This window comes from Plecotus auritus (genome assembly GCF_963455305.1).
Source record: "Plecotus auritus genome assembly, chromosome: 8".
In the NCBI taxonomy this organism is placed as follows: domain Eukaryota; kingdom Metazoa; phylum Chordata; class Mammalia; order Chiroptera; family Vespertilionidae; genus Plecotus; species Plecotus auritus.
The window spans coordinates 8,525,003-8,552,794 of record NC_137782.1 but is presented as its reverse complement, the minus strand read 5'-3'; the positions used below and the strand labels follow the sequence as shown (position 1 = coordinate 8,552,794).

Below are 27,792 nucleotides of genomic sequence, written 5' to 3'. Positions count from 1 at the left end.
TCTTGAAAAATTGTTTTTTTGCATGTTATTTCAGGTTGCAGCATATATTCTTAAAACAATTCTCTTTTTCTGTCTTCTATCCATACACACACACACACACACACACATTTTTCCTCGCTGGATTTTCAATTCAATAATTTTATCTAGGACTATTCACAGGGGTGGGTACCCTTGTGTGTATTCTTGCCTATGTGTCATAAAGATATGAAACGTATATTAGATCATTTTTCTTTTTCTACTGATAAATGGAAACTTGTAATCTTAACAATTCTTATAAAATGAAAGTCAACATACTTTTCATCTTTTTCTTACTAGAAAGATAGTCTGTCAATTTTCTTTAACCTTGAATTATCTAGTCACATTACCTCCTTTACCTTTTGCATTTATATATAAAGCTTTATGGCTATGTCATTATGACTGTAAAACAACAAAATGAAAAAACAAATTTTCAGTCAAGCCAGTAGCTTAGAATTGTCAAACTCCTCTCTACATATATTTCAGATCCCTCTCCAATCCAAGTTCTTTTCAAATTGTACTCAGCCTTAGTTTACTTACACAACTGAGTAGAGTACTTGAGTGGTGATATTTAGGAATTTATTTAAAACTATCACATATCATAAGGAGTCTTCATTAAAATATTTCACCAACACTGATGTGGATTCGCAGAGCTATACAGTACACTAATGTTCTTAGAATTTGATGTTAACCCATGAAAAAAAATGCATAATTAAAACTTTTACAGTTTTAATGATCAACCATCACTTCTTTTGAAGTGTTTAACCCCCTTACAGAAAGCTATTTTTAGTTATTTCATGAATATTTAATTATTGTTTTCATTTTTATTCTCTTTTTAATAATGTTTAGTAGAGGGCATGTTTCCAAAGGACACATATTTTCAAAATATAGTCTAAGCATACTGAAAGGTAAATAAAGGCGGAACTGGATGGCACTTCCAACCTGGGTTTAGATCCATGTTTTTCTCTCTCCATAATGGTTAATCTTGGGAAAGTGATTTATTTCAGTGAAAATGTGGGAAAAGAGTATTTTCTATCCTTTATTTGATGGTGTTAGGGAGTTAACAGATATTAAAAAGAGTTAATAGAGGAGGAGAGGTTAGTCTTAGTAAGACATATAAGTATGAACATTTGCATTGTTGTCATTGCAAAACCAGTAAAGTTTTGCCTTAATTAAAATACTTATTTTATAAGGTAAATATACCTACTTCTAAAGGTTAATGGGGTCAGGGGGAAGAGGACCTATGTAATCCTTTTAACAATAAAGATGAAAAGAAAATATCTTTTTTATAATATTAATTGGAAATATTTTTATTTTAGACTGTTTAGTAAAAACAAAGATTTTAAAAGTGGGTGTTCCATTTATGATTAAATTTGTTCAGAATCCATTGGTATCAAATGAGGGTTTGAATTCTGTCTCTAACAATGGATCACTGTCATAGGTGGCACGGTGGCTGTGAGACTCTAGGAGCTTCAGTTTTCTCATCTGTAAAGTGGAATAGTATGCTGCTACCTCACAATATTTGTATGAGATACACTGAGATAATGAAAGTCAAGTTATTTGCAATTTTTTAAAGGTAAAACATACATGTAAATAAGGCATTGTTCTTTTTTATCATTTTGTACATCAGTAGTTTAGCAAATATCTTACCTAATAATAGAGAAACATAAATTAACTGTACCACTGCTACACCCACAGCCAATCAGAGTGAGTATGCAAATTAACCCAACAAAGATGGAGGTTAATTTGCATACATACCTGGGTCCCAGGAACCTCCTCGGCACCCAGGTCACTCCCAGCCGGCCATTGGGCGGAGGCTTTAGGCTTGGGCAGGGGCCGAGCCTAGGATCGGAGGGAAGGGGAAAAAATCAATGGAAACATATCCGCAGGTGAGGATAAAAAGAAAAATAAAGAAAGAAATGTCATGTCCTGTGAAAGACACATCTTGAAAATACTTAAAGAAAGTTGTCATTTTTTCATGGTGAAGGGACTGAAGTCTGTATTGATGAAAACACCTTGGTGGCTGCAGTGACTGGCAGTGGCTGCAGCAGCGGGGTGATGGGGCTGGCGCCTTCCCCTGATCAGCCTGGTCACCTCCCGCAAAGGGAGGCCAGACTGCAGCTTAGGTCCGCTCCCCACAGGGAGCAGGCCTAAGCCATCAGTAGGACATCCCCTGAGGGCTCCCAGTATGTGAGAGGGGGCAGGCTGGGCTGAGGGACCCCTCCCCAGTGCACCAATTTCATGTACCAGGTCCCTAGTATATAATACAGTTACATGGGCTTTGAATTGTGTTTTTATAAACTATGACATTTATAGTATTCAAGTATGTTATCTTCTTTACCTAAAAGTGGACTATAACCAACACAGTTAAAAATAGTGGACTACGTCAAACAGTTTTAAAAAATAGTTGAAGTTTCTAGGTTTCTAAACTCAGAAAACTCAACAAATGCATGGAATTATATAAAATATTTATTTACTAAAATTAATTAACTTGAATCAAAAATATAAACAACAAAGTGACATTCAATTCGTTGTGAAAGGTAAAAAGGTAAATGGTTTCGGGCTATAATAGAATGCTGAGAAAATCCCGAGTGGGAGAGTTAGAGGCATTCAACATGAGCATTGGTTGCCAGGGAGGAGTGAGGGAGAGAGGAAAGGTCATTCCCTAAGATCATTACTCAGAATAGATCAGGAGGAATGGTTTTATCTTTTATGATGTTTTTTAGGTTAGTTCTTTTCAACCTACAGGCATTTTCTAGCCTTCTTTAAGGGCAGCCTCAGGGGATTCATTAATAATACATACCCTTTATATGCATGCATATAAGCCTAATCAATGGACACAGGCAACAGGGGGGTGGGAGCATGAATGGGAGGTGGGGAGTAATGGGGGAATAAGGACACATACGTAATACCTTAATCAATAAAGAAATTAAATAAATAAATATATATATATAATAATGCATACTCTTCTATTTGTAACTCTTTTCTCATTTTCTACTCCTCGAGGTCCAAAGCGCATGCACTGTCTTACACCTGGTGAATTTTCTAAGGCTATTTGGAAGAATCTTTTAAGAAAGATTAATAATATTATTGAACTAGAGGAGAAAAGACCTCATTGGAGTAAATATATATGTGTCTTTTATTAAAACCTAAAAATCTCCCTTCTTTATTCCCCTTTTTTTATAACCCTTTCACATTGCATCTTGAGTTTTATAACCTGAGTTATCACTTGTAAAACCAAATTGATGACTAAAGGGTCATGTGATCATTCATTCTACCAACACTAAATCCAAGCATTCAATCAAAAATGATTCCTCCATCGTCTGTATTTTAAAAAATACTTTATTTGGGTCAGAATAATCCAAATCTCTTCTTAATTGCCCATGTCATTTAATGTTCACGGACAGCTGCTCGGTGCATTTCTTCCATGTACTTTACAAATACTAGTCTATTCCTTCAAACTCTACATTTTGTTAGTGTCAGGTATCATCTCAATTTTACTAATCAGGGAAGACAGCAAGAGAATTAAAGTAAACAAGAAAAGTCAAAGCTAATTTTTAATGAGAGAGTTAAATGTTACCTTAAAACACTCAGATAAATATTGCCAGAAACAGCAAAAACCTGGCTCTTCGGGATGGAGAAAGGAAGCTGGGGTCGAATCTGAGCCTGACTTGTTTTACATGAATAAATAGGGTCTTCTGGAAAATCATATCTCTTTAATGCAACAACAGAATATTATAACCTAGGGAGATAGGACACAGTCCTAACATTTCCGATCAAACACAACTATAGCTTCAGGCATGAATCTCAGAGTTTAATCATGCAGCTTTTGAGAATTGTTATCCTGTGAGCTAAGGTTAGGACTGATTTTGAGGGGGGATAAAACAACAGAAAAAGAAATGTCTGAGCTTTTGCTTTATTAAGCAATTATACTTGTGAATATTTTTCTTTCCTATTAGTTCTACCAGTTTCTGCCCCCATGTAATTTGAGACTCTGTTATAAGGTGCATAATTATTTAGGGTTGTTATGTCCTCTAGATGAATTAACCACTTTATCATTTATAAACTATTTTTCTTTATCAATGCTGATATCCTTTGCTCTGTAATCTGCATTGTGTCTGATATTAATGACAACTCCAGCCTAATTTCTGTTTGTAGGTTAGCATGATACATATTTTTCCATTATTTTACTTTCAAACTGTTTGTGTATTTATATTTAAGTGGACTTTTATAGGCAGCATGTAGTTGGGTCTAGCTTTTTCATCCAATCGAAGAGTCTCTGAATTTTAATTGAGGTGTTTAGGCCATTTACATTTAATGTTAATATTGATATGATTGGGTTTATATCTACCACCCTACTATTTGTGTGGGGGATTTTTTTTGTTGTTTTTCTGTCTGTTGTCCCATATATTCTTCATGCCCCTTGTACTTCTCTTTCTGAATTTTTGGGGGTAACTTATTTTTAGTCATTTATGTTCCATTCTTTTTTTATTTTTTATTTTTTATTGTTTAAAGTTTTACATATGTCTCCTTTTTCCCCAGTTAACCTCCCCCGCCAGCCATTCCCACCCTGGGCAAGCCCCCACTGCCCCAGTGTCTGTGTTCATTGGTTATGCTAATATGCATGAATACAAGTTCTTTATATGTTCCATTCTTGTGGGCTCATTAGCTATAACTCTTTGCTTCTTTAGTGCTTGCTTATAATTTATAGTATGTATATTTTATCACTATTGACTTCACAAAAATATTATTGAAGTTTATAATGCATTGCTATTATTTTTTCTTTAAATAATCAAATATTTTAAAGGATAAAAATAAGCAAAAGATGTATTGTATATATAACTATGTAGTTAAGAATTTTTAGTGCTCTTCATTCCTTTGTGCTAATCCAGATTTTGGACAGGTATCATTTTCCTTTATTCTTGAACTAGTGACCTGGTGCACGAAATTCGTGAACATTAAAAGGGAATTAATTAGAGGAAATATTTTAATATTGCTATTTGCCCTTTCTCTATAATAGAAGTGTCAGAGATGAAAGAAAATTAGTAAAATGTATATTCAAATTTTCCTCCTGTCAGAGTCTGGGGCACGCCATGGGAACCAGAGTCAAGTCCCCGCCCACCCGTGTGTGCCTCGAAGTCGCACAAGACCCAGACCTGGCCACCCCACCCGCATTAGGCTAGATCCAGACCCGGCCGGCCTCAACCCTGTCAAGCCTCACCGGGTGGCAGGCGTGGTCTCAGGTTGCCTGGCCCAGCACTGGGGCAGGGGGCATGGCCTGAGGTCCTCTGTTAAGACCCCACCAGGTGGGGGGTGCAGCCTCAGGTCCCCCAGCCTGGGCCAGGGCAGGGGCATGTCTTGAGGTCCCCATCAAGCCCTGCTGGGCGGGCGGCATGGCCTCAGGTCTCCCGGCCTGGTGCCGTGGTAGGGTGCGGCCTGAGGTCCCCTGTCAAGCCACACCAGGTGGAGGGGGCGCAGCCTCAGGTCCCTGCTGATGGCTTGTTAAGGGTCGTTATGGGAAATTGGCCTCTGCTGTGGGTGCAGCCACCTTTGTTACGGGATCCCCGCCTCTGCTGTGGGCACAGCCATCTTGTTACAGTGTGATGGTCAATTTTCATATTCCCTCTTTATTAGATAGGATGACTTCCTTGTAATGGAGTTAGGTTAGTGGTTAATTTTTTTTAATTTTTGTACATCTAAAGAAGTTTTCATTTTACCATTTGCAGTGGAGATGGAATTCTAGGTCCATAAATTTTATTTATTTTGCTATTTTTATGATATGACTCTACTTTAATATCTCTTATATTGTCTTGTTTCCAATAAAACTGCTGTAATCATTCTTATCTTTGTACCTCTATACATAATGTGTCCACTGTCTGTGGTTGCTTTGAAGATTTTTTTCTTTGCCACTAATTTTACACAATTTTATTATGGTATCTCAGTGTAGTATTCTTTATGTTTCTTCTGCTTGAAGTTCAGTGAGATTCTTGTATTTCTGGGTTGTTAGGTTTTATCAAATTTGGGAAATTTTGGGCTATTAGTTTTTAAGTAGGTTTTTTTCCCCCACTCTTACTTCTCTCAGTTGGGGACTTCATTTATGCATATGTATGGAGTTTTTGGTTGCAGACAGCTCACTGATTCTTTGTTTATTATTTTCTGTCATTTTTATCTGTGTTTCATTTTTTATGGTTATTATGTCTTTAAAGCAACTTATTTTTCCCTGTTGTGGCTATTCTGATCTTAATCCCATCTGGTATGTTTTTCATATTACACATGATAGTTTTTATATCTAGAAGTTTGGTTTGCATCTTTCCTATTTAGTCCACATTTTAGTCAATGTACTCAAATTTTCCTCTACCTTCTTGAACATAAGGAATGCTCTCATCTATAGATTTTTTCATCTATGTTGTTTTGAGTCCATATCTATTTTATTAAATTTCCTCCTTGCTATGGATTGTATTTTTCTGATTTTTTTCAGATGTAGATGAATGCAATGTAACATACCGCATACATTTTGCATGTGTGTTTTTTAGACATTGTATTTTTTAATTTTGTGATGCTGAAGAGTTCTGTGATTTTTAAAAAAGATTCTCAAGTTTTGTTCTAGAATGCAGTTAAGTTACTTGGAAAAATTTTGACCCTTTTGAGGTTTGCTTTTAAGCTATTACATTGTATTAGAGCACTGGTACCATCTAATAGCTTAAGGCTAATTTGCCCTACTATTAAGCCCATTCCTTCTGAGTACTCTACCTAAATTCCCATAAATTATGTGACTTCTTTAAAAACTGGCATTTGGGAACCCACTTACTGGCCATTATTGAGCAGCAAATATTTTTTCTTGCTAACATCTGGTGGTTCTTTCCCCAGGCTTGGAAAATTCCCCCATAATTTGCTCCGATAAACACTCAGATGAATGTTCAAGAGGGACCCCTATCAACCTCCAGAACTCTCCTTCTGTGCATTTCTCTGCTCTCTGGTTTTCTTCCTCTCCAACTCCAATTGCTTTGCTTCTCTCAGATTTCCAACTCTATATGCTCAGTAAGAGAATCACTGAGCTCCCCTGGGGTTCCCCTTTCTCTGCTGCAGCCTGAAAACTTCTCCTGGTAATAAGCTCGGGAAATCAGTGGGTTCACTTTGTTTCTCTTCTCCAGAGACCACTCACCGGATCTGTCTGATGTCCAATGTCAGAAAAATGTTTTGTCTGTTTTGTTTTTGTAAGTTGATCCAGGAAGGAGGTAAATCCATTCCCTATTCATCTATATCGGTCAGAAGTGGAAGCCCTTTAATAAACAATTAAGCAGTCATTTTATTATTTCAGTATGCCAAAACTTTTAGCTTTTCAAGAGTACCAAAGATGTCAAACTGCCTTCTATTTCCTGATGTCTGTCACCAATCTCATCAAAAATGGATCCTGTCAGATTGTATTTTTGGAGATAAATTTAACTTGAGTGCTCTTAGAAACAGGTTTCCTAGCTTGTGGAGAATGAACCTTTATAACTCCCAGAGTGCATTCTGAGTTCAGTGAATACAATGTAAATTACAATGTTAACCTCAGCATCACCCCTCCCATCAAAATAATTCCATCATGCATGGAAAATAGAAGTTTTGAGTTTATGACATGTGAACACTTTAAATCAGAAATATCAATGCACTTCAGCAGCCCCTAGAATAGCTGACATTCATGAATAAAAAATGAATAAGCACCATGTAGAGAACATTTTATTACTTTTAAATGAAGTACATTATAGGTGTTGGTTAACAAATTCTGCTTTGTAGTTTTTGAAGCAGGATGTAAGGAGAATTATGAAAAATAAATTTTGAACTGAAGTTTGAAAAACCTGATCATAAAACCCTATAGAAATAAGTCATTTAATGGTAAAGAACATAAAAAAGGGAGGATTCACTTACCCCTTATTTATTCACAAATATTTTATTCAGAGTATTTATCTATAGTGAGGCAATAGTGAACGCGAACTCCAGCTGAATTTCTGGAGGACATAAGGAATCATTGGAAAACCATCTATTGTATGCTTGTTTAAGCACTTCTAGAAGAAAGTCAACTTACCTTGTTTTCATTATTACTTTGCAATTTTATTATTTTCATAGGGAATCTCTGCTTGTTCTTAAGATAATATCAGTAATTTTACAATACAACTTTATTCTGACAGTTTTAATGCGGGGATTCTAAACGGAATTTCTATGTGAACATGTGTATGTCTGTTGTTTTGTCTCAGGTTTGATTGAATATGCCTCTTACCTTTGCTGCATATGGTTCTCCCTTTAAATATTATTTGCCCAATGTCTATAATATTCTAAATATTGTGAATGGAATAAGAACTCTAAGGAATCCAAAGAACAATATAATATATGTTCTTGTTTTCTTAGCATTTCATAATCACTTTGAAATTCACCTTAGTATAGTGGTTCTCAACCTTTCTAATGCCGCGACCCTTTAATGCAGTTCCTCATGTTGTGGTGACCCCCAACCATAAAATCATTTCCGTTGCTACTTCATAACTCTAATTTTGCTACTGTTATGAATCGTAATGTAAATATCTGTGTTTTCCGATGGTCTTAGGCTCTATAGCAGCGGTTCTCAAAAGCGACCCACAGGTTGAGAACCGCTAGCAGGGTCGCCTAAGACCATCGGAAAACACAGATATTTACATTACGATTCATAACAGTAGCAAAATTAGAGTTATGAAGTAGCAACGAAAATAATTTTATGGTTGGGGGTCACCACAACATGAGGAACTGTATTAAAGGGTCACGGCATTAGAAAGGTTGAGAACCACTGCCTTAGTAGGTTTCAATGCTTTTTCTGTTACAGGTGTGGATGGATTCAATACAACATAATGCATATTATCTGAGTCATAATTTCTTTTTCAAATATTCTTGGCCATTGAGTTGACATAGTCAAAACACCAAATGAGTGAATTTTCCATAGTGCAGACAGTTAATACAAAACAAAACAAAATATCTTGTATTAAAAGACCAAATGGTATATTATGTCTTTTCAATTTCTTACTTATATTGTATATGCCTACATATTGAGATAGTAAGAAATGCAAGGCATATTCTCTGACATAATCTAGGCTCCCAAAGTCTTATGTGATAAATATAAAAATATTTCTTGAAAAGGATAAATGAGGTAAAATGTTTATATAAGAATAGTATTTGCTTTGGTAGGTAGCTCACATTTGAGGTTGGTAGAAATATCGGCATGAGAATTTTGACTTTAAGGATGGGTATGATTTATTCTTATGGGAAAAGACATGATGTGGAATGTATAAGACTACAAAGTCAATGAAAAGCAAGGCAGGCATAAGGTCTAGTAAAAAAAACAATACTTGCCAGTGAAAATTCATATAAGGTAGTTGCAGGAATAATGGATAGCGATAACTTGACTGTAAGTTTGGGAAGGAATAAAATTGAAACTGAGCATTCTTGAATTCATCCATTTCCAAATAATTCTAAGGGTTCATGTTGTATATTATGGTTATTTTGTTGTGTTACTAATCGATTCCCAAATGCTGAGAACATGTGTGCAATTATTTAGCTAATCAGTAAGTGTTACCCACCACCTAGCCTTTCTTCCCATTGTCAAATATCCATTATTATGAGAAAATCATGTTTCGTATTCTAAAAAGTCCTGGGAAAACCAGAATCCAGGGTTAAAGCAGGAAGCTAAAACTACATTGTGGCAGTCTTTGATGTTCATACTTGGCCTCTGTAATGTGCAGTTTAATAATGGGAGATAGTCCCTACTTGACTATGTAAAATAGTTATTGGTACGTGTTCCTTTTCTTCTTACCACAGTCTGTTCTAAAAACCAAGCCATGAAAGAGAAAAGTGATTAACGAATCATTATTTAATTAATTCAAGCTAGTACTGGGGTCTTGTGCCTTATACCTTGGTACTTCTCTTTAAATGCTTTGTTGCATATCTAGACTTTCTCAAGGTGAAGCTCCTGATCTATATACATAAAAGCCTAAGTGATCAAACGACAGGTCGACCAGTCACTATTATGCGCACTGACCACCAGGGGCCAGACGCTCAATGCACAAGCTTCCCCCTAGTGGTCAGTGTGCTCCCACAGTTAGCCTCTCTCAGTCCCTCCCCTGGCCAGCTGGCCCCATCAGCCCCAATCGGGACTGGGCAAGATGGCCCCGATGGGCCCCAGTCGCTGGCCAGGCCAAGGGATCCTACCCATGCATAAATTCATGCACCAGGCCTCTAGTAGTCTTATAAAGACACTTGAAGTAGCCAAAACCGGTTTGGCTCAGTGGATAGAGCGTCAGCCTGCGGACTGAAAGGTCCCAGGTTTGATTCCGGTCAAGGGCATGTACCTTGGTTGCGGGCACATCCCCAGTAGGGGGTGTGCAGGAGGCAGCTGATCGATGTTTCTCTCTCATCGATGTTTCTAACTCTCTATCCCTCTCCCTTCCTCTCTGTAAAAAATCAATAAAATATATTTAAAAAAAAAAAGACACTTGAAGTATATCTTCTGATACTCTGATTACTTTAGAGAGTCACATTAGAGTGATTCCTGACTTATTCCCCATCTAGTCTTTGCATCCAGTCTTTCTCCCTGTATCCATGTGTCTTGTGAAGATAAAAATTTTGTTCTCCTTCTTAGGATTATGTCCAGGCATTTAATTGTTTTGAAGGTGGTGGTACAGGGAGAGCAGACTGTGGAACAGATAGTTAAGATTTAGATAATTAAAATGTATCTAGTTAAGAATTTAAAGAAGTCCACCTTTAAAAATGCCAAGTTACTTCATTAGATAGTGCATCTAAAAATGTTTCTGTTTTTCAGGTTCTCTACATGTGTGGGTGTGGGTGTGAGGGGCAGGGGCTGTTTTAACAATCAATATCCCATCGCAAAAAGGGACATATGTTAGTCATAAGACTAGTACAGATTAATTAGAAAATTAAGGACAGCAATTGAATAGTATCTATTATTTCTAGCAATATCTACCCTGAAACATATTAATCAGTTAAGTTATCATGTAGAATATCCAATGTGTAACTTACTTATTACACACTTTATTTCACACCATCATTTGAGAGGGGCACGGGGTTATACACAGCCCAAAACTTAGAACATTTTAACCATACTGGGAATTTGTTATCTCAAATTCTACTTGCTCAATAGGAATGACCTTTCCCTAAACTAAGCATTTTACTGTCTCATAAGAATAATAATAAAAAAGGTCATGTAGTTTGGAACTAGCTGATTATGTTACAAATCATTAAAAGAACACATAGCGCCGAAACCGGTTTGGCTCAGTGGAAAGAGCGTCGGCCTGCGGACTGAAGGGTCCCGGGTTCCATTCCGGTCAAGGGCGTGTACCTTGGTTGCGGGCACATCTCTAGTGGGAGGTGTGCAGGAGGCAGCTGATCGATGTTTCTCTCTCATCGATGTTTCTAGCTCTCTATCCCTCTCCCTTCCTCTCTGTAAAATATCAATAAAATATATTTTTTAAAAAAAAATAAAATAAATAAAAGAACACATAGCAAGTTGGGTTGTATTTTTGCTGCTTCTTTGTATGTTAATTTGTGTAAGAACTAAAAGCAGAACTATAATAAAATGGGCTTTTACCCCTTAAACAGCAGGAGTAAACTACTTCTTTAATTAGTAGAGATTAAATATTTGTGTTGGCAGCCTAGAGTATTTCTGAGAAGTCATAGTGTTATAAGCTAAGGGATCATTTTTTTCTAAAAGCATTTAAGTGAATGTCAACATAGCCTTCTTAATAATTAGCAGAGAAGTGACATTTTAGAAACTATCAATTGCTTAGCTATGTCTCTCTGTAAGGTGTAGTGGTTTGAATGGGGACCCTGAAAAGATACGTCCACCTCCTAAGGCCCAGAACCTGTGAATGTGACCTTGTTTGGAACGAGAGATTTGCCGGTAGAATTAGGTTAAGTATCTCTCGATAAGATTATCCCAGATTACTAGGTAGGCCCTAAATTCAAGGGATGTGTCCTTATAAGAGACACACAGAGGAGAGGCAGAGAGAGAAGAGGAGGAAGTCCTGTGAAGATAGAGGCAGCCATTGGGGTGAGGCAGCTAGGAAGTCTGCGGACAGCCACCCGAAGCCAGGAATGTCACAGCAGGCTTCTCCTTTAGATCCTCCAGGGCAGTGTGGCCCCTGCCACCTTGGTTTCAGGCTTCTAGCCTTCCTAATTGAGAGAGAATACATTTCTAAATTTAAGTCAGCAAGTTTGTATAAATTGCCACAGCAACCCTAAAAAGACAGTACAAAAAGGTGATTCAATCTTGATTATTTTTTCTCAATCTCCTTCTGAATTTAAAAAAAAAAATTCTGGAGCCAGTGCCATCTACTTTCTAAAGCATCATGACCAATATTAAAAACTGAAAAATTGAAAAAGAACTCAACACAAGAGTGATGTTATGGGTGAAAGAAACCAATAGAGTGACAAGGAATGGCCACGTGAAAAGATTCTTGGGTGGGAAAGTAGGTGAATAAGATGGTTCTAACTTGGTAATCAACCACAATATTACCTCAGTTATCCAAAGGCTTTGTGTTCTTCTGGCTGGTCAGCCACACCTCTTATGTCAATGTCCAGGAGAAAATTAGAAACTGCATACAAATTGTGCATTCATCTGTCTACCTTTTCTGCAATGTGGCCAGGCCTCTGTTTTTCAGCAAGAGACAGAAATCAAACTTGGATGGAATACAATGAATTGGCACAGAGGCCTTTTTTTCCTAAGAGCAAAGCACATTTACAGCAAAGAAACCAAATTCTTTTAATATATATACATACAGAGCCAGGAATTATACCCACAAAAATAAGAGCAAGCAATTTAACTTTATGGTAATCTAATTCACAAGGTTTGCACACCAATTAGTCATTTCTGAGCAGAAACCAGAGAACATTATTCAAATACTGAGCAAAACTGTACTTATAGAGAGGTTATAGGATTGGGGCAGAAACATGATGATTTTATTTTTATCCTTGACCCTATTTCTATCATAGTCCTTTCCTGCCATGTAACCTCGTGATCATGAGTAATCATCATTCAGTTCTCCACTATGTTCTCTTTTTTCAAGTCCCTTGAATGATGACCAAACCATCTTTTATTATTTGAACTTGCAGTGAAACATTAGAGCTGTTTATTTTGACAATTGAGGGTGTGTGTTTGATGACATAGGGAAACCAAAAGCATGGACACATATATTGTCAAATGGAATATGTTTAAAGAAATTTTGATGAGTGGAAACAGTTTCCATCGCTTGGCAATGGAGGGTGAAATTGTATATTGTTTCTCTTGTGGCTCTATTTGTCTGAATGGAGGGGGAAGCGACTTGGAAGTTCCAAACACAGTGCACACATCACAGCGATGTCTCTGTTGTCTGTCAGGTTACTCTGAGTTTGTGTCAGGGTTTCCTCACTCTGTCACATGAGCATAATGAGCACTCCTGGTCTTGGGAAGAGCAAGCGTGGGCCGGTGTGGGGGGAAGGGGGGAAGGAAGATCCCATCAGTGTAGTGGAGGAAGAAGTTATTTTTGAAACAAGTATCACATTCTTTAGGAAACAAAATCTGGAAGAGGGTATTACTATATATATTTAAATCTTTTTTTAATGTGAACACTATACTTTTATTGTCTGTGAACTATATTTTATGTTAGACTTTAGGAGAAAGCAAAAAGAATAATTGATATTAATAGTGTTCAATAAAATAAGAATCCTATATAATAAAAGCCTAATATGCTAAGTGTCCAGTCAGCCAGTCGACTGTTCAACCAATCAATGCATAATATGCTAATGATATGCTAAGGCTGCTCAACTGCTCACTATGATGTGCACTGACCACCAGGGGGCAGGCGCTCCGATGGGTAGGTTAGCTTGCTGCTGGGGTCCAGCTGATCAGGACTGAACGAGATGGGCCAGACATGCCCTGGAGCCCTCCTGCAGTCCCTACCTGGCTGACCAACCTCCAGGTCTCTCCCAGCCCTGATCGTGTACTGGTGGGGTCCCTTGGGCTGGCCTGTGCCCTCTCGCAACCTGGGACCCCTTGAGGGATGCCAGAGAGCCGGTTTCGGCCTGATCCCGCAGGCCAGGCCAAGGGACCCCACTGGTGCACGAATTCATGCACTAGGCCTCTAGTATTATTTAAAAATATATTTATATTGATTTCAGAGAGGAAGGGAGAAGGAGAGAGAGATAGAAACATCCATGATGAGCAAGAATCACTGATTGGCTGCCTCCTGCACACCCCACACTGGAGATCAAGCCTGAAACCCGGCATGTGCCCTGACTGGAATCAAACTGTGACCTTCCCAGTTCATAGGTCCACGCTCAACCACGGAGCCATGCCAGCTAGGCAAAACAAAAAGATACCAATGCTTATGCTGAATGTGATAAACACTTAGGAAACTTACTTAATATGTGCATTATAAGTAATTAAAGGCTTCAACAGCCCATAAGAATGGTAATAAATGACTTATTTTTGCACTTACTATGTGTGAAGCTATGTGTATTTTGTATGAATCATCTCATTTGATCCTCACAATTATCCTAAGAGGAGATACTGTGGTTATTGCATGTCATGGATGAATTAACAAACCATCTAAAGTTAAACTGAGGCTAAGAAGTTAAATGACTTGCCCTAGCTGGTTTGGCTCAGTGAATAGAGCATCGGCCTGAAGACTGAAGGGCACCAGATTTTATTCTGGTTGGGCATGCCCGGGTTGTGGGCTCTATCCCCAGTGGGGTGGTGCAGGAGGCAGCCGATTGATGATTCTCTCTCATCATTGATGTTTCTCTCTCCCTCTCCCTTTCTCTCCGAAATCAATTAAAAATATATTTTTTTAAAAAAGTTAAATGACTTGCACCAAAGCTCTTTGCAAGTGATAGACCTGGACTCAAACTTCCTGACTGCCAAACATTTCTTGACCTCTGTGCAAAATTACAGGAGGTTAAGTACCATGACCAAGCTATCTTTGAACATTATCTAGCAAATGGAGCCAACCCCTTTGAAACTAATCTTCTGAAGTCTAAGTTATTTCCCCACAGCCATCTAGTACTTGAAGAATTCTTCGGGAGTTTCTTGTTTATTTTTCACTAAAACTGCAGAAGTTTGAAAGTTTACTTTTCTGACCTTACCTTTCTTTGTGTATATGTCTCTCAATGAGTTTCTCTCTCACACATACACACATGCATACACACACACTCTACACGCACCTTAGGTCTCTTTATGCCTCTTTTCCAACATCTAATATGTCTTTTTCTTACTTTTCAGTTAAAGTTCCCCACCTCAGCCATGCACAGTTGCCCATAATATAGAGAAAATGTATGTAATTCATATTCAATTTAAATTATATTTTGAATTGAATAATGATGGCTCTTATAATAACTTCTAAATAGAACAATTTATTTTCTCTATCAACGAGTTACTCCTACATCTGAGTGTAGCCCGCCAATGCTTTGCCTGGTTCCCTGAAAGTCAATGAGCAGACCAGGTGTAGTTATTATTATCAAAGAGATACCTAGTAGAGGTACAAATATAATAAACCATTTTTCAAGATCATTAACATTATAATAATAGCCAAATAGGATTATGTAGATAAGTCTATTTGGCTAATGAGACCGAGTTATTGGAGCATTAGTGTGTTTGGGGTTTAACAATGTAAATCAGCAACTCAATCAACATATATCCAGTGCCAAGAGAGAAACAATATTGCTAATTATGGCTGAATAGAAAGAATGCTGGTCTTGGAATCATAGACTTAACTTCGAATCTATTATTATCCCTTCTTTTTATTATCTTGGAGACTATTGAAAAATAATAGTCTCTCCAAGCCTCAATTTCTACATTACCAAATTAGAGATAGAATGACAGGTTTTTTTAGGTTATTAGGGAAAATATATAAAATAACTTAACACATATTTTTATAAAATTGTTACTTCGTATTTCATATTTAACGAGAAATCATCCCTGATTTCTCATGGACACATAGCTGTAAGCTTGGCTGGAAATGTAATCTGTATTTGACCGAGACATTGGAGTATCAGATTTTCATGGATTTTCTTATTGAGGAAGAAGTGGAGAATGGACAGAGGGAGAACTCTGTATTAGTCAGGGATTTCCAGAGAAACAGAACCAATAGGAGATATCTGCAAACTTGAGACCTGGGAAAGCCAGCAAGGTAATTCAGTCCAAGTTCATGAGCCTGAGAATCAGGGAGCTGATGGTGTACATCCCAGTCCAAGGGCAGGAGAAGATGAGCTGAGATGCCCCAGCTCATGCCGTACGCCAGGAAAAAAGGGTGAGTTCCTCCTTCCTCTACCTTTTGTTCCACTCAGGCCTTCAGTTAAGTGAGGATGCTCACCACACTGGAGAGGGCATTGTGCTTCAGCCCACCAATTCCAGCTCATGTCATCCAGAAAAGCCCTCCCAGACACACCTAGAAATTACTGTGGAAACCCTGTGGCCAGTCAAGTGGGTGCATACAACTAACCATCACAAACACTAGGGGTTTGCCCTACCATATCCACCATATCACAAAATGCAGCATGATGTGGAGAATTCAGAACTCCCAACTATTCTGAAAGATTGCTACATAAATAAAGTAAAAATAAATACAGGTGGTGATTTGGGGGGAAATATTTCTATTATTATCGTTAGTTGTTTCCTACCCCCTATTTTTACATATATGTGCAAATAATGTTATAACATCTCAATTTTCCAGATTTACCATCTTGATTGCCCACACGCATTATTTTATAAATTAAAAATATATGTGTTAGACATAGTTTTGAACTCTCACACAGCTTCCCCCACATGCACATAAACATACACTCGCTATTATATTCCTAATGTTGGTGGAGATTTGTCCTATGTTAGTCAGCAAACTCTCTGAATTCTACCCTCAAGGATAAAGAAAATGCAGTAAACGTGTCATTTCCTGAATGAGCATCAACACTCAAACCCCGGGATGAGGGCCCATTTTGTCCATTACCAGGTTTAATGGTTTTTGAAGGAATCGGTTCGGAAATCGTTCCAGCTGACGGGTAAAGGATGAGACCAGGAATGTGTGAGTGTTCTAGTATTGAGTATTTGTTAAAACACCCATGAATCAGGTGTTGTCCTTCCTCTTTATAATCATAAGCAAAAAATGCAGCCCGTCGGGGTGAGCCTTGTGAGAATTATTCATTGGAGAATCAGTCAACCACAGAGTCCCCTGACGTCGCAAAGGCTGGGAGAACAGCGGGCGATCGCTCGGGGGATTTATAAGGCCAACATGAGCAGCTTTCACGTCCCACAAAAGAAATACTAGGAACAGAATGACAAAGCTGGAGTCATTACCGATTTTATGTTCCCGCTTATGGAGGAGGAACTGCTCTCAAGCAGATGACTCGGCGTTATCACAGGAACTTTCTTGCAGAAGCATCGCTTAGGAGGAAACTTCAAATAGATGCGGTGGGATCCAGATGCTACCAGCCAGAAGCGGTTTGACCTTGGCAAAGATATTTAATCTTCTTGAAAGTCAATTTTTCACCTTGCATTCCCTTCATTTAGCCAGTCCTTTTTATTCATTCGGCAAAAACATCTTTAAAGTTTTTTATTTACTACATGCCAGAAATGAGGGTAAGGCCCTGGGAGTATAAAATAATAAAAGTAATAAATGGCACCTGCCTTCAGCGTGAATAAGGATGCTCCGGTCCCGTGGACAGTGTATGCTTTAAAGGAGCAAGCACTGTTCTGAAACATCCTGAGAGTCATCTCATTCTCTTTTGGAAAAGCTTCCTTCCCATGGGTTGTCTCTTGTGGTTCCTTCCAGCGGCAGTGATTTTGATAATAGTCTCATTTACCTGATTTCAGCAAGACACGCGGCCTCCCGGCGACTGGCATGTTTCAGGCGTGGCCTTCTTTACATCATGGATGGCTGTGTGACTAAGATCTGCCAGTGCACTTCAGTAAATGTGACAGTGCCATCCTTGGGCTTTGCATGAGCACACGTGAACACTCCGAGCCGTTCCCCTGCTCCCTGGCTGGGAGAGGTTATGGAGTTCCAGGGGTGGGCAAACTTTTTGACTCGAGGGCCACAATGGGTTCTTAAACTGGACCGGAGGGCCGGAACAAAAGCATGGATGGGGTGTTTGTGTGAACTAATATAAATTCAAAGTAAAGGAGCGGAGGGGAGAGCAAGAGAACCGGATAGAACAGCCGGATCCGGCCCGCGGGCCGTAGTTTGCCCACGGCTGATGGACGCAGAGAAGGAAGTCACAGATTGGCAGAGCCAGATGACCCACGCTGGACTGGTCACTTTTTTAAAAAATATATTTTATTGATTTTTTACAGAGAGGAAGGGAGAGGGATAGAGAGTTAGAAACATCGATGAGAGAGAAACATCGATCAGCTGCCTCCTGCACACCACCCCCTGGGGATGTGCCCGCAACCAAGGTACATGCCCTTGACCAGAATCGAACCTGGGACCTTTCAGTCCACAGGCCGACGCTCTATCCACTGAGCCAAACCGGTTAGGGCTGGACTGGTCACTTTTAAACTATCACATTTATTTTACTTAAACTGCTGTGTTTGGGTTTCTTTATGATACGCAGCTTGGTCTGTATCGTAATGAATGCATCGTATTGGTGACCGAGACAGTTCCTACCTCATCTGTTCTCTTGAATCCAGGAAAGAACATCATTTGTTCACAGTCATCACGGAAAAATATTTCTCATTCGTCTTTTAAGCTAGCACTGGATTATTGAAGGATCTCTCTAATTACACTTACTACTTTATTAGTTTTACTTGGAGTTCTATTGTAATAATTACAGTGCAGGAAAAATTGCTTAGGTTCCCAAAGGGAAAAAAAAAAAATCTTAGTCTTTGTTGATAGCCCTCCTACTTCAAGTAATGCCCAATAAAATAAAATTGTTGAACAACAGAATAATTAGAGTATTTTGGGGATTCTTGCCCCCTCACAAATGGATAAACTGCTATTATTTACTTCTCTTTGCCTGCAACCTTTCAGCAGAATTTTCCAAAAAAGGCAGCTGTATTACTATCCAGATCACTTTAAAGCAATCATGTACAAAGTTGTCCATTAAAACAAATATATATGAGGAATGTTATAATTCCATAAACTATTTTGCTAGGACTAATAAACCTATTTTGCTTCTTATTTCACTGGCTTTCTGATATTTATAGTTTGTTGTTTTTTTTTTACTTTTCTCATGCATCCACTGACTATTACTGTTAATGCTGACATTTGGTTGGTTCTTGGCTCAACTCGTTTAAGTCCATTTGATTTTGTTTAATTTTTTCCTCTCCCTTTTCTCCCTACTCATCCCAAGACATCCTGAGTTGGTAACTAAAATACTAGTTGATTTTCTTGATAACTTAGGTCAGAGGCTATATTTGTTTATGAGCTAATGGCCTAAAGCTATAATCCTTGTACCATTTATCACTGCTTGTTATTTTCACTGGTTCTTTATTCTTACCCAATTATTCCAACTTCATTTCTTCATGTTTTATTAAAGCATGGATTATAAATGACTTCACAGCCACCTTTGAATTATCATTAATTTCATCTTTTTTCATTATTAACAAAGTTATTTTCCATCTAGACCTTTTTTCTTGAGTTAAGTATTAAATGAGAAATCCAAAATTTAGAGCACAGAATTAAAAACCATGAGTACTTCAAGTCTTATCAGTTGAAGCAATCATATTGCCATGAGGATAGAAATTAATATGTGTATAAGAAATTGAATCAGATACAAGGCTAATGTTTTATTTTTAACTTCAAGTGAAATATATGTATTCAACTTATTAAATTATGCTTTGGCCCAGGCTATAGAGTCATAGTAGATATTATAGTGCGTTGTTTCGCATTTGAAGAGAACAATAGCAACAGGAACCCTCATATTGAATCTACTCCATCTGCCCTTGGCATTGTCCACAAGACTTTAGTAACTATGGCAACACCATGGGAGAAAAAGGTAACCAGAACTTCTACATAGGTATGCTGTCCTACATGGGAGCCACTGTCCACATGTGGCGACTTAAACTGAAATATATTAAAATTAAATCAAATGAAAGAAACCAGTTCACCATTCCTGCTACTCATATTTCATTCTGCTCAAGAGCCAAATGTGGCTACTGACTGCCATCATGGATAGCATAGAGATGGAACATTTATATCATCCCAGAAAGTGCCAGGGGACAACGGTTTTATAATATTTAGTGGGTTACCTTAAATGGGAGTTAGTCTGAAGATAATGAAGAAAGCAGAAATAGCAGTACAACTATGATTCTAAGTAAGTACACACATGTATGTGTGCAGGCTGCATGTCACCTGAATGTTTGACTGTTATCTATTTCATATATTGGGTAATTAATATAACAAGAGACATTGCCCAGATGAAGGCAGGAACTTGAGTGGCAGATTGATCCAGCGACTTTGATATACACACATGTGGACACATGCACACAAAGTCTCAGACACTGGAGTGAAAGTGTAAAATAATCAAAGTGTAAAATAATAGTTACCATGACATAAGTAAGGAGAAAATTAAATGGTGTCTATGTGATGTTGATACACATTACTAAGTGAAAAATTCCCTTCTGGCTCTGCTTAAAGTGAGGCATGGTGAAGAATTGAAATTATATGTGTCTTGGGGGGCTGCAGAGCAGATTTTTGTGTATGACCTGCTGCTCTCCCATCTTGCCAGCAGTATTGGAACAAACGCTCATATATGATTCAGAAAAATTATTTGTGTCTTGTCATATTTCTACTTGTCCACTTAAAGAACGTGTAAAGCATCTGGGCCTTTGCCCACACTATCTTCCTCAGTCTTCACCCTATAGTGACCCATGGGTGGACTTGCAAATAGGACAGCCTGGGCTTTGACTGGAGCACTGCTTCTTACTGAGCTCCATGACCATCCCTAAGCCTGCGTTTTCTGGTCTGTGGAGTAGACATCATTGAGCCCACTTCATAGGGTTCCTGTGAAGGTAGGCATAGCAGTGATGGTACCTGGTGCAGCCAGGGCCCCCAAACAAGGACTCCAGTCATTGTATGGTCTTCTGCTCTCTTTCTTCAGCACCTCTGAATTTATATTCACACTAAAGACCCGATGCACGAAAATTCGTGCAAGAGTAGGCCTTCCTTCGCCCGGCTGCCAGCACTGGTTTCTCTCGGGCACCCAGGAACCCGGCTTCCCTACTCTGGCTGCCGGCAGGCACCCAGGACCTGGGCTGGCTTCCCCTGGGCCACCCACAGGCACCCGGGACCCAGCTGGCATCCCCCAGGCTGCCCGCAGACACCCAGAACCCAGCTGGCTTCCCTCCGGCTCCTGGCTTCGTCAGGAAGGATGTCTGGAATGACATCTGGTCTAATTAGCATATTAACCTTTTATTATTATAGATCATTCTTTCTCTTCATGTCTTGTTTTCTGTTCTACTTCCTTGCTCCCTCCCCCTCTCCCAGAAACCCAAGGAAGTGAGTGGAGAGGAAGGAAGGGTATGGACCCAGGAACTAAAAGAAGAGGAGAAGGAGGTGGGACAAAAGGAAGAGATGGCAATCCTTTGTAAAAGGGACGGATATGCTTCCCCTTTAAGTTCCTAACCAAAGCAGGTCATTTATTTGTGGTTTATTTTGTTATCTATTTATGCTAAGGCGTCAGTTTGACTGGCTTTTTAAACCAAAGCAATGGTCTGTTTGCTTGAATTAACTAAGTGAACAGCATCTGTGTTCCTTATTCATTGAGCCCTTAGGCGGTCATGTAAGATTTCCACCTTGTCTTTTATTTAATTCAATTTTTTCTTTGAGAAAGGTGAACAAGAGAGGGAAAAGCTGTATGTTTGTTATATTGTGTCCGTTACTTTCCTGATGTGAGCCTTTGCTGAGAAATCCTTTCACTGAGGCTCCATCTGCAAGCTGCTTGCAGGGATCCCTAATCGAAGCATTTGCCCAGTCATTTCTTCGACTCTGAGGGCTCTCTGCCAAAGCACCTCACCACAGAAGCAGGTAAGGGATGAGTCTTTGGTTCTAATGGGTGACCAAAGGCTGTTCTGCAGAAGGGTCCAGAGGAAACGCCAAATCGTCTAGTCCTGGCACTAAGGAGGGAGGAGCAAACCTGAGCACACGGAAGGTCCTCCACTCTTCCTGTGTCTTCTGTGGCTGACATGATCATTCTTGTCCTAACTACTTTATAGCATCACTGAAATCATTGAGGAAAAGTCTCACGATCAAACTGAGAATCTAGGAGTCATCCTTGATATTTTCCTCTCCCCATTGTCCTTCCAAAGAGAGTGACAGAGTGTGCTATCCACACCTGTCCTTCGCTCTTCATTTGCCCTACACACCTCAGTCCAGGCCCTTGTGATCTTTGCCTAGGCCCGTGGTTGCAAACTGCAGCTCGCGAGCCACATGCAGCTCTTTGGCCCCTTGAGTGTGGCTCTTCCACAAAATACTACAGCCAGGGCGAGTCTATTTTGAAGAAGTGGCGTTAGAAGAAGTTTAAGTTTAAAACATCTGGCTCTCAAAAGAAATTTCAATCGTTGTACTGTTGATATTTGGCTCTGTTGACTAATGAGTTTGCGGACCACTGGCCTAGACAATTACAGTAGTCTCTGTCTGTGGCATACCCTCGTTCAACATCTTTTTCCATCTTTCCTGGGCTATGGAGCTCTGAGGAATTAATTTCCCTAAAAGTGCAATCTGAAACTTGTTCAAAATGTTCTTCAACTCACCAGCTCTTATTCAGTAAAAGGCAAGTAGTACAGAGGGTGAGGCGGAACTTTGGGAATTAGAATTCTCCCTCTTACCTTTAAGAGGGCAATCATTATTCATTCATTCATCAAATATACACTGAGTACTTACTGTATGCCAGACACTGGATTAAGGTAAGGCTTAAATAAAATAGGGGATGTGAGGTCATTAACCAAGAATCTAATTAAGCATCCAATAAATGTTACTATTACTTCTAGGAGACGGAGAAGGAGGAGGGTGGGGGGGGGGTGAGAAACAGGAACTATCATGGTCTCCAAGTTTTGATCCTAACCAGCCTCCCTGAGCTGTTCACGTGCATCTGCTTATTCCCTTCTTTCTCCTCAACCTTTCTTCATCAAGAGTCAGAAAAACGTCCATCTTCTCCATAAAGCCTCTCTGGTTTCAGAATACTTTGCTCTAATATTTTTTTTAAATCTAATACAGCTTCTACATTAAAACATTCATCAAGACAAGTAAGGCTTTTTTAAATAAATGCTTACATACCCTAGAAAATTTATAACCATGTCTTACATACAGAATATCTTCAATGATGATGGATGAGTGAATGGGCAAATGAATGAATGAAGAATAATTGAATCTGACTATGCAAGTGGGAGGGGGGAATGTGACACAGTCTCTTTGGATTCATTTTTAAATGACCCTACTGATGTCAGAATGGGCAGTATGGAGCCAACAAATCTGAGTTCTAGGTTCAGGTTGATTGGGGGCTTGTTATTTAACACTTGCTAAGTAATTTATCCTTTCTGGTCTCATGCATTCATCAAACAACAAATATTTGTTAAGCATCTTCTATCTGCCAAACACTGAAATATTTCTTGTAAAGTTCATTTTTACCTGATTTCCTCCTTGGTAGATTAAGTAAAAATTTACCTTGGTTATTTTTTTGGATTCAAATACTTCCTCACACAGACTAGCTGAGTATCTAGTACCTGCAAGATAGATTAATGAACAAGTCATGTTATAAATCTGACCATTATTTGGACAGTGTTCCTATTTTAAAAAGGGGTACTAGTTAGATTAGCTACTAATTAAATTTGCAAACGAGTATATGTAATGAGTTAAAATTGAATATTGTATGTATTACATAAATTGCATTTTTTTAAGTATTTACTGTTGAAAGTGTTATATATACCCTCCTTTTTCCCTCATCAACCCCCTCCAGATTACCCCTGCTCCCTACCTCAGGCCCTCACCACCCCACTGAGTCCATGGGTTATGCATATAGGCATACAAAGTCTTTAGTTGATTACCTCCCACCCATTCTCCCTCCCCCACCTTCCCTCTGAGATTCCACACTCTGTTCCATGCTTCCAATTTGCATCTTTCTTGAATTTGAATTGTAATTGCTCATTCTTTAAAGAGATCAGTGCAATCAACTGTATTTGCTATCCACCCACTGCACTTAATTAAACGATTTGGATCCTGTGAGGTCAAAGGTTTCCAGTAGCGTTTACCATCTGACAGCGATCCGGTGGCCTATGCTCTGTGCATGTGGTAGCCCAGGTCCACTGCAGTGAGCAGGCATCTGCATTAGGCAAGCAGCTACCACTCTAATTTTCTCTAATTGACGTGTTGGCGATGCTAGCAGAGAGGGCAAGAGATGCAGGGACATGGAGACGAGGCCCTGACAAGTACTTGGCATGGGCAGGGCCACTGAGCTAAGTACATACATAATCTGTAATGAATAAAGGACTATGGGCTGTCAATGTGGCATGTGCCAGTGGCATCTAACTCACATAAAATATTAATTAAAAATAATGATGTTCTCACTGGATTTGTTACCCAGTACAGCATCTTGGTCTAGCCCTGGAGGAGCTATCGGCAGGTCTCTTGATTCATTCCTCTGTCCCAAAAAACCTCATTCATCTCACTATCTTTAGGCAAGTCTCAACACATGCTCTTAGAATAATGGGCCTCTCACCTACCAGACCTCTGGGGAAGGAGAACCAAAAATTCTCCCTATTAGTTATTGCTTGTCTTTACAGCCCCTGTAATCAATAAATGTACATTTATTCCTCCCTCTCTTCCCAGCTACAAAGAAGATATTAGCCAGGAACTATCTACTTTAGATGCTCAAAGAATTAAGTATCTCTTTAGCTTCCTTTATCCCAAGCCAATGTATTATGTAAGAAAGACTATGATGAAAATCTGGTCAATAATTTGAAATCTGTTGAATTACTCAGACTATCCATAATTAAAAATAATTCCCATGGACATCTACAAAAACAAAACACAAGTTATTTCAGTATGATTCATTCACAGTACATTAAAATAATAAAATGTTGCTGTATTTTATTTTTCAGAGGCAAATGATACATTTTCAAGGCCTACATATCTACAACATTTTAGCAAATCCAAAAAATAAATTTACTGTCATAATTGTCACTAAGTGTAACTCTGAACAATGGGCTCTGACCATAATTAATGATTAATTCATTTGGAATTCATTATGGTAATATTAAGTGTGCTTAGCTCATTTGATGCTTCTATAGAGGGAGCAATTTTAGGCAATTCTTTTGTGATTTACTGGTTTTGAAGTTGAAGAGCTCTGAGCATGTGCAGGAAAATAGCTCCACATTGCTCTCTAGTGGTGTGCTGGTAAATGACACCCTTCTTTTGTATGGGGAGAAAACCCTCATTCTCCTTTGCTCCCCATTCACTTTCACAGCATTTTCCCCCTCAATACAGACTCAAAGCATTTTCTCCCTCAATACACACTCAAGTGCGACTCTATGACAATATAAAAGGGGATCAAAGCAATATAGTCCTCCATCCACCATTAACCAATAACTGACTAATGTATTTATTGCTGTCATTCAGGCTGATTCAGTATTGGATCAAGCTTTATTGCAGCATGAAAAGATCCTCTTGCTTTCTCAGTAGATCAAATGCAGTTTGACAGAAGCACAGTACTGAGGCCAGAGAGAGCAAAAAGCAGGTAGAATATGAAGGGCATAAATAAAAGCACCTTGAAAAAGCTACAACAAAGGGTTATGGAGTTGTCCCAGTCCTTTTATTTCCTACTAGAGGCCCGGTACACGAAATTGTGCATGAGCAGGTGGCGGGGGGGGGGAGGGGAGACCAGGGTTCCTCAGCCTGGCTGGCACCCTCTCCAGTCCGGGACCCCTGGGGGATGTCCGGCAGTCGGACATCCCTCTCACAATCCAGGACTGCTGGCTCCTAACCGCTCACCTGCCTGCCTGCCTGCCTGCCTGATGCCCCTAACTGCTCTCCCCTGCCAGCCTGATCACCCTAATTGCTCTCCCCTGCTGGCCTGATTGCCCTAACTGCTCTCCCCTGACAGCCTGATCCCCCTAACTGCTCTCCCCTGCCAGCCTGATCCCCCTAACTGCTTTCCCCTGCTGGCCTGATCCCCCGAACTGCTCTCCCCTGCCAGCCTGATTGCCCCTAACCGCCTCTGCCTCAGCCCTACCACTGTGGCTTTGTCCAGAAGGACGTCCTGAAGGTAGTCTGGAAGATGTCCGGTCTAATTAGCATATTATGCTTTTATTAGTATAGATGTCACTCTGTGTTACTTTAGAAAGAAATGAACTCACCTGAACCTCAAATTACTGATGGCAGGAAAATAATGGACCAAAAAGTGACCAAGACCCCTAGTCAATGTGGTGTTCTTTTACCAGTTACAATTCCATTGCACATCTGTTTACCTTTCCTGAGGCTAAGCCATTACCACTTTTTATGTGAATTTAAAATTGGTCTCCCCAAACTTAGTAGTTATTATAATTCATTAACTCAACAGCAAGTAAATGATAAAACTCAGTCTTTGCCAGGGTCCCCTGTACCCTGGCTTGACCTCAATGGAAGAAGCTGCCATTACTCAGACAATGAGAGACTGGACAGGCTTCAGTCTTAGCAAGAGTCAGTATTGAAATGGCCATCGCCTCACATTTGCTGTGGAGAGAGATGAGGAAATGGTGGCTGCCGCTCAGGAGCCGGACAGCAGATAGATGAGGTGCACCGGCTGAAATTCCAGCCACGGCAAAAATCCAAACCAGGAAAATGCGAATCAACCAGTTAAGGTGCTTTTCTTTTTCTTTTAACTGAGAAATAATATCCGAAAGATCTAAAAGCCAATAGTGCAGAAATGCTAGAGAGGCCTTGACAGAGTCCATGGTCTAAGGAGGTATACCAGATAAACGGGGCAGCTGGGAGGTGGGGCAGAGTGGTGAAGGCCACAGTGCAGTGTCTCATGGACCACGCTGACCATCTCACTCTTCAGCTGTTAACTGAACAGGAAGTTCAGAGTTTCTGATCAAGTTGGTCTTTCTTCATTCTGAATTCCAATCTGCACAGGAGAGGTCCACAGAAAGCAATCTAATCAGTTTGCATTAATGAGATCTGATTTATTTTCTATTTACCCTCCTTACTACATTGTAGTTTCTAATTTGTTGCTGTTGATCCTACAGTTAAAGAAGTTTAGGCTTTTTTTTTCCTATTTTATGCAGGAATAAGTGTAGGTAGGGATCTGAGGTCATAGACTAGTATCCATGAATTTAGATTCAATACAGAAATATATATTTACTTTGCCAGCACAGATTTGTTTTGTTCATTTAAATTGTTTGCCAACATTTGAAAAATTTGGTGATTTCACATAAAAATCTGGACTTCCAGAAAATCTGTCAACACTGGGACTGCCTTCCTTCTCATGCTAAGGAATAGAGGTGGCTCTGTTCTTTGGGTGAATTACTGCTGAGCATCCTCTCTGCCCTATTACCTCATACAGTGTAGCCAAATTCTCTCTCTCTCTCTCTCTCTCTCTCTCTATCCCTCTCTTACACTTAAAAACAAAATAAAACAATTAAAGCCCTAACTCCTAAGCATGTGAGTTTTGGATTTAACTGTCTCTCTAACTCCCTTGAGAAACAAAAATATAGATAAATGCACATTTTTAGTATATGTATAATATGTGAAACCAAATTCAGTTTGACACACAAAAAGGCAATTTTATTTGGCTTGAACCTAATGTCAATGTTTTGCATTG

General features: G+C 39.2%; 1 protein-coding gene across 4 annotated transcripts in view; it reads left to right on the top strand.

Annotated features, from left to right (window-relative positions):
• DCC (DCC netrin 1 receptor) overlaps nucleotides 1-27,792 on the top strand; it is a 983,595-nt gene that overhangs the window by 835,449 nt on the left and 120,354 nt on the right. The gene's annotated exons all lie outside the window — the stretch shown is intronic.